Here is a 12,924-nt window from a genome sequence, read left to right as displayed (position 1 = left end):
TATATAACACAGCCTCTTCCAAAGAATATAATGTGCCCCCCATAGTATATAACACAGCCTCCCCCATAGAATATAATGTATAATGTACCCCTCATAGTATATAACACAGCCTCCTCCATAGAATATAATGTGCCCCCCATAGTATATAACACAGCCTCCTCCATAGAATATAATGTGCCCCCCATAGTATATAACACAGCCTCCCCCATAGAATATAATGTATAATGTACCCCTCATAGTATATAACACAGCCTCCTCCATAGAATATAATGTGCCCCCCATAGTATATAACACAGCCTCCTCCATAGAATATAATGTGCCCCCCCATAGTATATAACACAGCCTCCTCCATAGAATATAATGTAGCCCCCCCACAGTATATAACACAGCCTCCCTCATAGAATATAATGTATAATGTACCAAATAGTATATAACACAGCCTCCCCCATTGAATATAATGTACTCCCCATAGTATATAACACAGCCTCTTCCATAGAATATAGTGTAGCAACCCCATAGTATATAACACAGCCTCCTGCATAAAATACAATGTACCCACCATAGTATATAGCGCAGCCTCCTCCATAGAATATAATGTGCCCCTCCATAGTATATAACACAGCCTCCTTCATAGAATATAATGTATCCCCATAGTATATAGCACAGCCTCCTCCATAGAATATAATATGCCCCCAAATAGTGTATAACACAGCCTCCTCCATAGAATATAATGCACCCCCATAGTATATAACACAGCCTCCTCCAAAGAATATAATGTGCCCCCCAGAGTATATAACACAGCCTCCGCCATAGAATATAATGTGCTCCCCCATAGTATATAACACAGCCTCCTCCATAGAATATAATGTAGCCCCCCCACAGTATATAATACAGCCTCCCTCATAGAATATAATGTATAATGTACCAAATAGTATATAACACAGCCTCCCCCATTGAATATAATGTACCCCCCATAGTATATAACACAGCCTCTTCCATAGAATATAGTGCAGCAACCCCATAGTATATAACACAGCCTCCTGCATAGAATATAATGTATAATGTACCAAATAGTATATAACACAGCCTCCCCCATAGAATATAATGTATAATGTACCAAATAGTATATAACACAGCCTCCCCCATAGAATATAATGTACTCCCCATAGTATATAACACAGCCTCTTCCATAGAATATAGTGTAGCAACCCCTTAGTATATAACACAGCCTCCTGCATAAAATACAATGTACCCACCATAGTATATAGCACAGCCTCCTCCATAGAATATAATGTGCCCCTCCATAGTATACAACACAGCCTCCTTCATAGAATATAATGTATCCCCATAGTATATAGCACAGCCTCCTCCATAGAATATAATATGCCCCCAAATAGTGTATAACACAGCCTCCTCCATAGAATATAATGCACCCCCATAATATATAACACAGCCTCCTCCAAAGAATATAATGTGCCCCCCAGAGTATATAACACAGCCTCCGCCATAGAATATAATGTGCTCCCCCATAGTATATAACACAGCCTCCTCCATAGAATATAATGTAGCCCCCCCCACAGTATATAACACAGCCTCCCTCATAGAATATAATGTATAATGTACCAAATAGTATATAACACAGACTCCCCCATTGAATATAATGTACCCCCCATAGTATATAACACAGCCTCTTCCATAGAATATAGTGTAGCAACCCCATAGTATATAACACAGCCTCCTGCATAGAATATAATGTACCCCCCATAGTATATAGCACAGCCTCCTCCATAGAATATAATGTGCCCCTCCATAGTATATAACACAGTCTCCTTCATAGAATATAATGTATCCCCATAGTATACAGTTGTGGCCAAAAGTATTGACACCCCTGCAATTCTGTCAGATAATACTCAGTTTCTTCCTGAAAATGATTGCAAAAACAAATCCTTTGGTATTATTATCTTCATTTAATTTGTCTTAAATGAAAAAACACAAAGAATTATCCAAAAGCCAAATTGGATATAATTCCACACCAAACCTAAAAAAGAGAGTGGACAAAAGTATTGGCACTGTTCGAAAAATCATGTGATGCTTCTCTAATTTGTGTAATTAACAGCACCTGTAACTTACCTGTGGCACCTAACAGGTGTTGGCAATAACTAAATCACACTTGCAGCCAGTTGACATGGATTAAGTTTGACTCAACCTCTGTCCTGTGTCCTTGTGTGTACCACATTGAGCATGGAGAAAAGAAAGAAGACCAAAGAACTGTTTGAGAACTTGACAAATCAAATTGTGAGGAAGCATGAGCAATCTCAAGGCTACAAGTCCATCTCCAAAGACCTGAATGTTCCTGTGTCTACCGTGCGCAGTGTCATCAAGAAGTGTAAAGCCCATGGCACTGTGACTAACATCCCTAGATGTGGACGGAAAAGAAAAATTGACAAGAGATTTCAACACAAGATTGTGCGGATGTTGGATAAAGAACCTCGACTAACATCCAAACAAGTTCAAGCTGACCTGCAGTCCGAGAGTACAACAGTGTCAACCCATACTATCCGTCGGCGTCTGAATGAAAAGGGACTGTATGGTAGGAAACCCAGGAAGACCCCACTTCTTACCTCGAGACATAAAAAAGCCAGGCTGGAGTTTGCCAAAACTTACCTTAAGAAGCCTAAAACGTTTTGGAAGAATGTTCTCTGGTCAGATGAGACAAAAGTAGAGCTTTTTGGGCAAAGGCATCAACATAAAGTTTACAGGAGAAAAAAAGAGGCATTCAAAGAAAAGAACACGGTCCCTACAGTCAAACATGGTGGAGGTTCCCTGATGTTTTGGGGTTGCTTTGCTGCCTCTGGCACTGCACTGCTTGACCGTGTGCATGGCATTATGAAGTCAGAAGACTACCAACAAATTTTGCAGCATAATGTAGGGCCCTCAGAGGGTCTCCCTCAGAGGTCATGGGTCTTCCAGCAGGACAATGACCCAAAACACTTCAAAAAGCACTAGAAAATGGTTTGAGAGAAAGCACTGGAGACTTCTAAGGTGGCCAGCAATGAGTCCAGACCTGAATCCCATAGAACACCTGTGGAGAGATCTAAAAATGGCAGTTTGGAGAAGGCACTCTTCAAATATCAGGGACCTGGAGCAGTTTGCCAAAGAAGAATGGTCTAAAATTCCAGCAGAGCATTGTAAGAAACTCATTGATGGCTACCGGAAGCGGTTGGTCGCAGTTATTTTGGCTAAAGGTTGTGCAACCAAGTATTAGGCTGAGGGTGCCAATACGTTTGTCTGGCCCATTTTTGGAGTTTGTGGGAAATGATCAATGTTTTGCTTTTTGCTTCATTCTCTTTTGTGTTTTTTCATTTAAGACAAATTAAATGAAGATAATAATACCAAAGAATTTGTGTTTGCAATCATTTTCAGGAAGAAACTCAGTATTATCTGACAGAATTGCAGGGGTGTCAATACTTTTGGCCACAACTGTATAACACAGCCTCCTTCATAGAATATAATGTGCTCCCCCATAGTATATAACACAGCCTCCTCCATAGACTATAATGTAGCCCCCCACAGTATATAACACAGCCTCCTCCATAGAATATAATGTGCTCCCCCATAGTATATAACACAGCCTCCTCCATAGACTATAATGTAGCCCCCCCACAGTATATAACACAGCCTCCCTCATAGAATATAATGTATAATGTACCAAATAGTATATAACACAGCTTCCCCCATAGAATATAATGTACCCCCCATAGTATATAGCACAGTCTCCTTCATAGAATATAATGTATCCCCATAATATATAACACAGCCTCCTCCATAGATTATAATATGCCCCCAAATAGTGTATAACACGGCCTCCTCCATAGAATATAATGTACCCCCATAGTATATAACACAGCCTCCTCCAAAGAATATAATGTGCCCCCCAGAGTATATAACACAGCCTCCGCCATAGAATATAATGTGCTCCCCCATAGTATATAACACAGACTCCCTCATAGAATATAATGTATCCCCATAATATATAACAGTCTCCCCCATAGAATATAATGTATAGTGTACCCCCATAGCATATAACACAGCCTCCGCCATATAAAATAATGTATCCCCCATAGTATATAACACAGCCTCCCCCACAGAATAAAATGTAGCCCCCGAAGTATATAACAGCCTCCCCATAGAATATAATGTACCCCCATAGTATATACAGTAACAGTCGCCCCAATAGAATATAATATACATCCCATAGTATATAACACAGCCTCCTCCATAGAATATAATGTACCCCCATAGTATATAATACAGCCTTCCCCACAGAATATAACACAGCCTCCCCCATAGAATATAATGTACCTCCCATAGTGTATAACACAGTCTCTTCCATAGAATATAGTGTAGCAACCACATAGTATATAACACAGCCTCCTTCATAGAATATAATGTGTCCCCCAAATAGTGTATAACACAGCCTCCTCCATAGAATATAATGTACACCCATAGTATATAACACAGCCTCCTCCATAGAATATAATGTACCCCCATCTAATATATAAAGCTCAATGTGTGTGTGTATATGTCCGGGATTGGCATCCGCACCGTCGCAGCTACAGCCACAAAATTTGGCACAGTCACACGTCTGGACCCCGAGAGCATCATAGGCTATGTTGTGAGGCGAAATTTTAACCCCGCGCATTCACCAAACAATTTTGCCCCTATCTACATAATGGGAAAAAAGTGTGTGTATCAAGCCGCGCCCCTCATTATGATGTCATAATGATTGCCATGGCGACGCTGATGTCATCATAGGTTGCAAGCCCCACCCCTCATTATGATGTCATAATGGTTACCATGGTGACGCTAATATCATAATAGGTTGCAATGGCGAAGATGCTGTCACAATGGTTGCCATGGTGACGATGATGTCTTAATAGGTTGCAATGGTGACGGGTTTGTCATAACGGTTGCCATGGTGATGATGATGTCATAATGGGTATATGGGCACGGGACTATGGGATGGAGGATGTGTGATGTTTATATGGGCACTGGACTATGGGATGGAGGATATGTATAATGGGTATATGGGCATGGGACTATGGGATGGCGGATATGTATGATGGGTATATGGGCACGGGACTATGGGACGGAGGATATGTATGATGGGTATATGGGCATGGGACTATGAGATGAAGGATGTGTGATGGGTATATGGGCACTCGACTATGGGATGGCGAATATGTATGATGGGTATATGGGCATGGGACTATGAGATGAAGGGTGTGTGATGGGTATATGGGCACTCGACTATGGGATGGCGAATATGTATGATGGGTATATGGGCATGGGACTATGGGATGGAGAATATGTATGATGGGTATATGGGCAGGGGACTATGGGATGGAGGATGTGTGATGGGTATATGGGCACTCGACTATGGGATGGAGGATATGTATGATGGGTATATGGGCACGGGCCTATGGTATGGTGGATATGTATGATGGGTATATGGGCACGGGACTATGGGATGGAGGATAATTAAAATTTGTTATAACTCACCACAGTTAGTTACTATGCCCGGGCAGCGCCGGGTTCTTCAGCTAGTAGTATATCACACAGCCTCCTCCAAAGAATATAATGTGCCCCCCAGAGTATATAACACAGCATCCTCCATAGAATATAATGTACTCCCCCATAGTATATAACACAGCCTCCCTCATAGAATATAATGTATCCCCACAATATATAACACAGCATCCCCCATAGAATATAATGTACCCCCCATAGTATATAACACAGTCTCCCCCATAGAATATAATGTACCCCCCATAGTATATAACACAGCCTCCTCCATAGAAAATAATGTAGCCCTCATAGTATATAACACAGCCTCCCCACAGAATATTATGTACCCCCCATAGTATATAACAGTCTCCCCCATAGAATATAATATACATCCCATAGTATATAACACAGCCTCCTCCATAGAATATAATGTGCCCCCCATAGTATATAATACAGCCTCCTCCATGGAATATGATGTGCACCCCATAGTATATAACACAGCCTCCTCCATAGAATATAATGTGCCCCCCAATAGTATATAACACAGCCTCCTCCATAGAATATAATGTAGCCCCCCTCAATAGCGCCACAGTCCAGTACTCGTGGATATATTTAAAAAAAAAACAAAAAAAACCCTCACCTCTCCTCATGCCCCGCGCTGCTCCTGGCTCAGGTCTCAGCGGCTGCACTGCCCGGGCCCTGCATACAGTGGGTGTGTGATGATATGACGTCATCGTGCACACGCAGTGTCAGAGTCAGAGGGGAATGATGGGAGAGGGAGCGTCATCTGACGCTCTCTCCTCCTTCATTACTTTGAACTGTTCAATGCGGCGGCGGGGGAGTCAGTGCTGACGGCAGGCGGGTCCCCCTGCCTCCTGGGCCCCATAGCAGCTGCGTGCCGCTAGTTGGGGGCTCCTGTGGGAGTGAGGGCCCTAGGCAGCTGCCTGGTCTGCCTGCTGCTAACACCGGCCCTGAGGCTCTCATAGACCTAGACTGAGAGCTTGTAACCCTTACCTCAGACTTCCAGTTGGTCAAAAGAAGGCGGCTCAGGACAGGAGCAGTGTCGGGAAGAGTTGAAGATGGCGGCGTATAATACTAGGGTCAGGGACCTTACTTTAGTGGCACCACTCCAGCGCTAAAATTAAAAAAAAAAACCTCCTGTAATCCGATTTAAACAATTGCAATCAGAGACCGTTTAATTTTTTTACCTGTTTATTGCTTTATCTTGTTTGCATAGAGTTTCATAAATTATTGAGTGTTGCGGATGGCGGAAAGCAGATTGCAGAAGCATTTTACCAGCTCATCTGCACTGTCAGCAAAAAAAACAAAAAACAGAGAGATTAACTGTTAACACTCAACAAAACAAAAGCAAATCATAAAATCCTCTGGAAAAAAAATTAAAACGGTATTAAAAATACATTTTTGAAGGTATTATGTAATATTTTTTTTTTCTATTTTTGCCTTTTTAATAAATGAAAAATGCCATTTTGAAATAAACTAAAAGGGATCTTCTTAGGTTACCAACCTCTATCCACATTTCCTATAGGTAAGTTCAGACATGGTGGATTTGCTCTGTATCTTCCACCCTGCAAATTACTATAAGATAGACATGAAATGTCACGGACTTCCGTCACAAATTTCATCTCTTTACTGTCTGTGGCTGAAATCCACAGTGAAATCTACATGTAATACTTACAGATTTTCAATGGAACTGCCGCAAAGTTGGGTTAAAATCCGCAGTGACTAAAATTCTGACATATATCCTCCATCGCGCTCTTGCGCATGCTCACGTCTCTCTGCCCTGCCGAGGGCAGAACAAAGTAGATCAGGATTCCCCAACTCCAGTCCTCAAGGCCCACCAACAGATCATGTTTTCAGGATTTCTTTTGTATTGCACAGGTCAAGCAATTATCGCCTGAGCAATACTAAGGAAATCCTGAAAACATGATCTGTTGGTGGGCCTTGAGGACTGGAGTTGGGGAACCCTGAAGTAGATGACTCATAGGTTAAAGCCATCCCATGTGCACTACACTACTTTGCTCCGCTTTCATAGTAACAAAATAGACACAGCAGAAAGGAAATAAAAATAAAATGACGAAGGACGCTGGTTCCGAAATGCGCGTCGGGGAGTGCCTGGCATTACCGCAAGAGGCTGTCATTATACCGCTGGTATGTAACACATGGTTGTATCGGCTCACATATCACTGAATGGTCATACACTGGCTTTTATAGCTATATGGTTATATGTGATATGATCATCATGGCACATTATGGACATAGATTTACACATATATATTTTTTATAATTCAGTGGTGGTTGGAATCACTTTTTGTGATATATGTTAGTAGAATAATTTACAAATATTTATAAAATCACTTTTTATAATCTATGTATATTTATTTATATTTATATGTGTGCGATGATGATATGAATCATACATATATACGATATCGTTGCACAATGTCAATATACAGTGGGGCAAAAAAGTATTTAGTCAGTCAGCAATAGTGCAAGTTCCACCACTTAAAAAGATGAGAGGCGTCTGTAATTTACATCATAGGTAGACCTCAACTATGGGAGACAAACTGAGAAAAAAAAATCCAGAAAATCACATTGTCTGTTTTTTTTTTCATTTTATTTGCATATTATGGTGGAAAATAAGTATTTGGTCAGAAACAAGCAATCAAGATTTCTGGCTCTCACAGACCTGTAACTTCTTCTTTAAGAGTCTCCTCTTTCCTCCACTCATTACCTGTAGTAATGGCACCTGTTTAAACTTGTTATCAGTATAAAAAGACACCTGTGCACACCCTCAAACAGTCTGACTCCAAACTCCACTATGGTGAAGACCAAAGAGCTGTCAAAGGACACCAGAAACAAAATTGTAGCCCTGCACCAGGCTGGGAAGACTGAATCTGCAATAGCCAACCAGCTTGGAGTGAAGAAATCAACTGTGGGAGCAATAATTAGAAAATGGAAGACATACACGACCACTGATAATCTCCCTCGATCTGGTGCTCCACGCAAAATCCCACCCCGTGGGGTCAGAATGATCACAAGAACGGTGAGCAAAAATCCCAGAACCACGCGGGGGGACCTAGTGAATGAACTGCAGAGTGCTGGGACCAATGTAACAAGGCATACCATAAGTAACACACTACGCCACCATGGACTCAGATCCTGCAGTGCCAGACGTGTCCCACTGCTTAAGCCTGTACATGTCCGGGTCCGTCTGAAGTTTGCTAGAGAGCATTTGGATGATCCAGAGGAGTTTTGGGATAATGTCCTATGGTCTGATGAAACCAAACTGGAACTGTTTGGTAGAAACACAACTTGTCGTGTTTGGAGGAAAAAGAATACTGAGTTGCATCCATCAAACACCATACCTACTGTAAAGCATGGTGGTGGAAACATCATGCTTTGGGGCTGTTTCTCTGCAAAGGGGCCAGGACGATTGATCCGGGTACATGAAAGAATGAATGGGGCCATGTATCGTGAGTAGAGTTGAGCGATACCGTCCGATACTTCAAAGTATCGTATCGGATGGTATCGGCCGATCTTTAAAAAAAGTATCGGTATCGCCGATTCCGATACCGGAAGTCCCATTCAAGTCTATGGGACTTCCGGTATCGGAATAAGAAAAACCCTTTCCTGCCCTTGTACAGCCTCTCTGGGGTCTGTACGGGCCTTTCGGGGGGCTGTGCCGGCCTGCCAGGGGGTCTGTGCAGGCTCCGGTGGTCTGTGCCGGCCTGCCGGTGGTCTGTGCAGGCTCCGGGGGGCTGTGCCGGCCTGCCGGGGGGCTGTGCCGGCCTGCCGGGGGGCTGTGCCGGCCTGCCGGGGGGCTGTGCCGGCCTGCCGGGGGTCTGTGCAGGCATCGTCCGATGGGACTACAAGTCCCATCGGGCGATGCCTGCTACCATGACAGTGATTGACACATTAGCCAATGATGGGACAGTAGTAGTCCCATCATCCGGCTAATGTGTTAAATGTAAAAAAAAAAAAAAAAAAATTACATGCTACATACATACAACATGCATACTACATACATGCTACATTCATACTACATACTACATACATGCTACATTCATACTACATAAATACTACATGCAACATACATACTACATATATACTACATGCATGCTACATACATACTGCATGCTACATACATACCACATATATACTACATACATACTACATGCATGCTACATGCATGCTACATGCTACATACATAACACATATATACTACATGCATGCTACATACATACTACATGCTACATACTACATATATACTACATGCATGCTACATACTACATACATACTACATATATCCTACATGCATGCTACATACATACTGCATGCTACATGCATGCTACATACATACTACATACATACTACATGCTACATACATACTACATATATACTACATGCATGCTACATACATACCACATACATAACACATATATACTACATGCATGCTACATACATACTACATGCTACATACATACCATATACATACTACATGCATGCTACATACATACTACATGCATGCTACATACATACTACATGCTACATACATACTACATATATACTACATGCATGCTACATACATACTACATGCTACATACATACTACATGCTACATACATACTACATATATACTACATGCATGCTACATACTACATGCTACATACATACTACATATATACTACATGCATGCTACATACATACTACATATATACTACATACATGCTACATACATACCACATACATACTACATATATACTACATGCATGCTACATACATACTGCATGCTACATGCATGCTACATACATACTACATGCTACATACATACTACATATATACTACATGCATGCTACATACATACTGCATGCTACATGCATGCTACATACATACTACATACATACATACCACATATATACTACATACATACAATACATTCATACAATACATACATAGACATACAGTACATATAACAGAGTAACATACTTACCAATACTTGTCACATTGTTCCCCGAAGCCATTGTCTTTTCCGGAATAAATATTAACATAACAAACCACAAAAATACTCACCCACGATCCGAAGCAGTCCACGAGTGTGTCCCACGACGATCTTGGGTAGAGAACTGCAGCATCAGCTGTTGCTGCCGTTCTCTACGGGCTGCAGGAATCCAATGACGGAAGGTAGGTATCCTTCCGCACTGTATTCCTCCGCCACTTAAAAAAAAAAAAAAGTCCCTAGTCTCACTTTATGCCATTGCTGTGTGGGACTGCTTCGGATCGTGGGTGAGTATTTTTGTGGTTTGTTATGTTAATATTTATTCCGGAAAAGACAATGGCTTCGGGGAACAATGTGACAAGTATTGGTAAGTATGTTACTCTATGTTATATGTACTGTATGTCTATGTATGTATTGTATGAATGTATTGTATGTATGTAGTATATATGTGGTATGTATGTAGCATGTAGTATGTATGTAGTATGTATGTAGCATGCATGTAGCATGTAGTATGTATGTAGCATGCATGTAGTATGTATGTAGCATGCATGTAGTATATATGTAGCATGTATGTAGTATGTATGTGGTATGTATGTAGCATGTAGTATGTATGTAGCATGCATGTAGTATATATGTAGTATGTATGTAGCATGTAGTATGTATGTAGTATGTATGTAGTATGTATGTGGTATGTATGTAGCATGTAGTATGTATGTAGTATATATGTAGTATGTATGTAGCATGTAGCATGTATGTAGTATGTATGTAGTATGTATGTAGTATGTATGTAGTATGTATGTGGTATGTATGTAGCATGTAGTATGTATGTAGCATGCATGTAGTATATATGTAGTATGTAGTATGTATGTGGTATGTATGTAGCATGTAGTATGTATGTAGCATGCATGTAGTATGTATGTAGCATGCATGTAGTATGTATGTAGCATGCATGTAGTATGTATGTAGTATGTATGTAGTATGTATGTAGCATGCAGTATGTATGTAGCATGTATGTAGTATGTATGTAGTATATATGTAGTATGTATGTAGCATGCATGTAGTATGTATGTAGTATGTATGTAGCATGCATGTAGTATATATGTAGTATGTATGTAGTATGTATGTAGTATGTATGTAGCATGCAGCATGTATGTAGCATGTATGTAGTATGTATGTAGTATATATGTAGTATGTATGTAGCATGCATGTAGTATGTATGTAGCATGTAGTATGTATGTAGCATGCATGTAGTATGTATGTAGCATGTATGTAGTATGTATGTAGTATATATGTAGTATGTATGTAGCATGTAGTATGTATGAAGCATGCATGTAGTATGTATGTAGTATTTTTTTTTTTTTTTAACATTTAACACATTAGCCGGATGATGGGACTACTACTGTCCCATCATTGGCTAATGTGTCAATCACTGTCATGGTAGCAGGCATCGCCCGATGGGACTTGTAGTCCCATCGGACGATGCTTGCACAGACCCCCGGACATCAGCACAGCCCCCCGGCAGGCCGGCACAGCCCCCCGGCAGGCCGGTACAGACCCCCACAGGGTGCACAGACCACCGGCAGGCCGGCACAGCCCCCCGGCAGGCCGGTACAGACCCCGGGCAGTCCACACAGCCCCCCGGCAGGCCGGCACAGCCCCCCGGCAGGCCGGCAGAGACCCCCGGAAGGCCCGAAATGACGGCGCATCATGATGCGCACACACCGCGCATCATGATGACGTCAGGCCGTCAATCAACTGAACTTCCGATTCCGATGCCGAATTCCGATATTGAAAAAATATCGGAAGTCGGTATCGGAATTCCGATACAGCAAGTATCGGCCGATACCCGATACTTGCGGTATCGGAATGCTCAACACTAATCGTGAGATTTTGAGTGCAAACCTCCTTCCATCAGCAAGGGCATTGAAGATGAAACGTGACTGGGTCTTTCAACATGACAATGATCCAAAGCACACCGCCAGGGCAACGAAGGAGTGGCTTCGTAAGAAGCATTTCAAGGTCCTGGAGTGGCCTAGCCAGTCTCCAGATCTCAACCCTATAGAAAACCTTTGGAGGGAGTTGAAAGTCCGTGTTGCCAAGCGAAAAGCCAAAAACATCACTGCTCTAGAGGAGATCTGCATGGAGGAATGGGCCAACATACCAACAACAGTGTGTGGCAACCTTGTGAAGACTTACAGAAAACGTTTGACCTCTGTCATTGCCAACAAAGGATATATCACAAAGTATTGAGATGAAATTTTGTTTCTGACCAAATACTTATTTTCCACCACAATATGCAAATAAAATGAAAAAAAAACAGACAATGTGATTTTCTGGATT

General features: G+C 41.7%; 1 protein-coding gene across 1 annotated transcript in view; it reads right to left on the bottom strand.

Annotated features, from left to right (window-relative positions):
- Positions 1-6,877, bottom strand: part of DHRS7 (dehydrogenase/reductase 7) — a 75,763-nt gene extending 68,886 nt beyond the window's left edge. Inside the window, exons 1-2 of the mRNA XM_073571230.1 lie at positions 6,777-6,877; positions 6,583-6,703 (exon numbers count right to left, since the gene is read on the bottom strand). The gene's annotated coding sequence lies outside the window, so the exon portion shown is untranslated. The remainder of the gene's footprint in view (positions 1-6,582; positions 6,704-6,776) is intronic.
- Between the last annotated feature and the right edge of the window lie 6,047 nt (positions 6,878-12,924).

This window comes from Dendrobates tinctorius, unplaced genomic scaffold (assembly GCF_039654945.1).
Source record: "Dendrobates tinctorius isolate UK_male_01 unplaced genomic scaffold, ASM3965494v1 ptg000006l, whole genome shotgun sequence".
In the NCBI taxonomy this organism is placed as follows: domain Eukaryota; kingdom Metazoa; phylum Chordata; class Amphibia; order Anura; family Dendrobatidae; genus Dendrobates; species Dendrobates tinctorius.
Note: the sequence above shows the minus strand (reverse complement) of the source record. Positions and strands in the feature narration are given on the sequence as shown.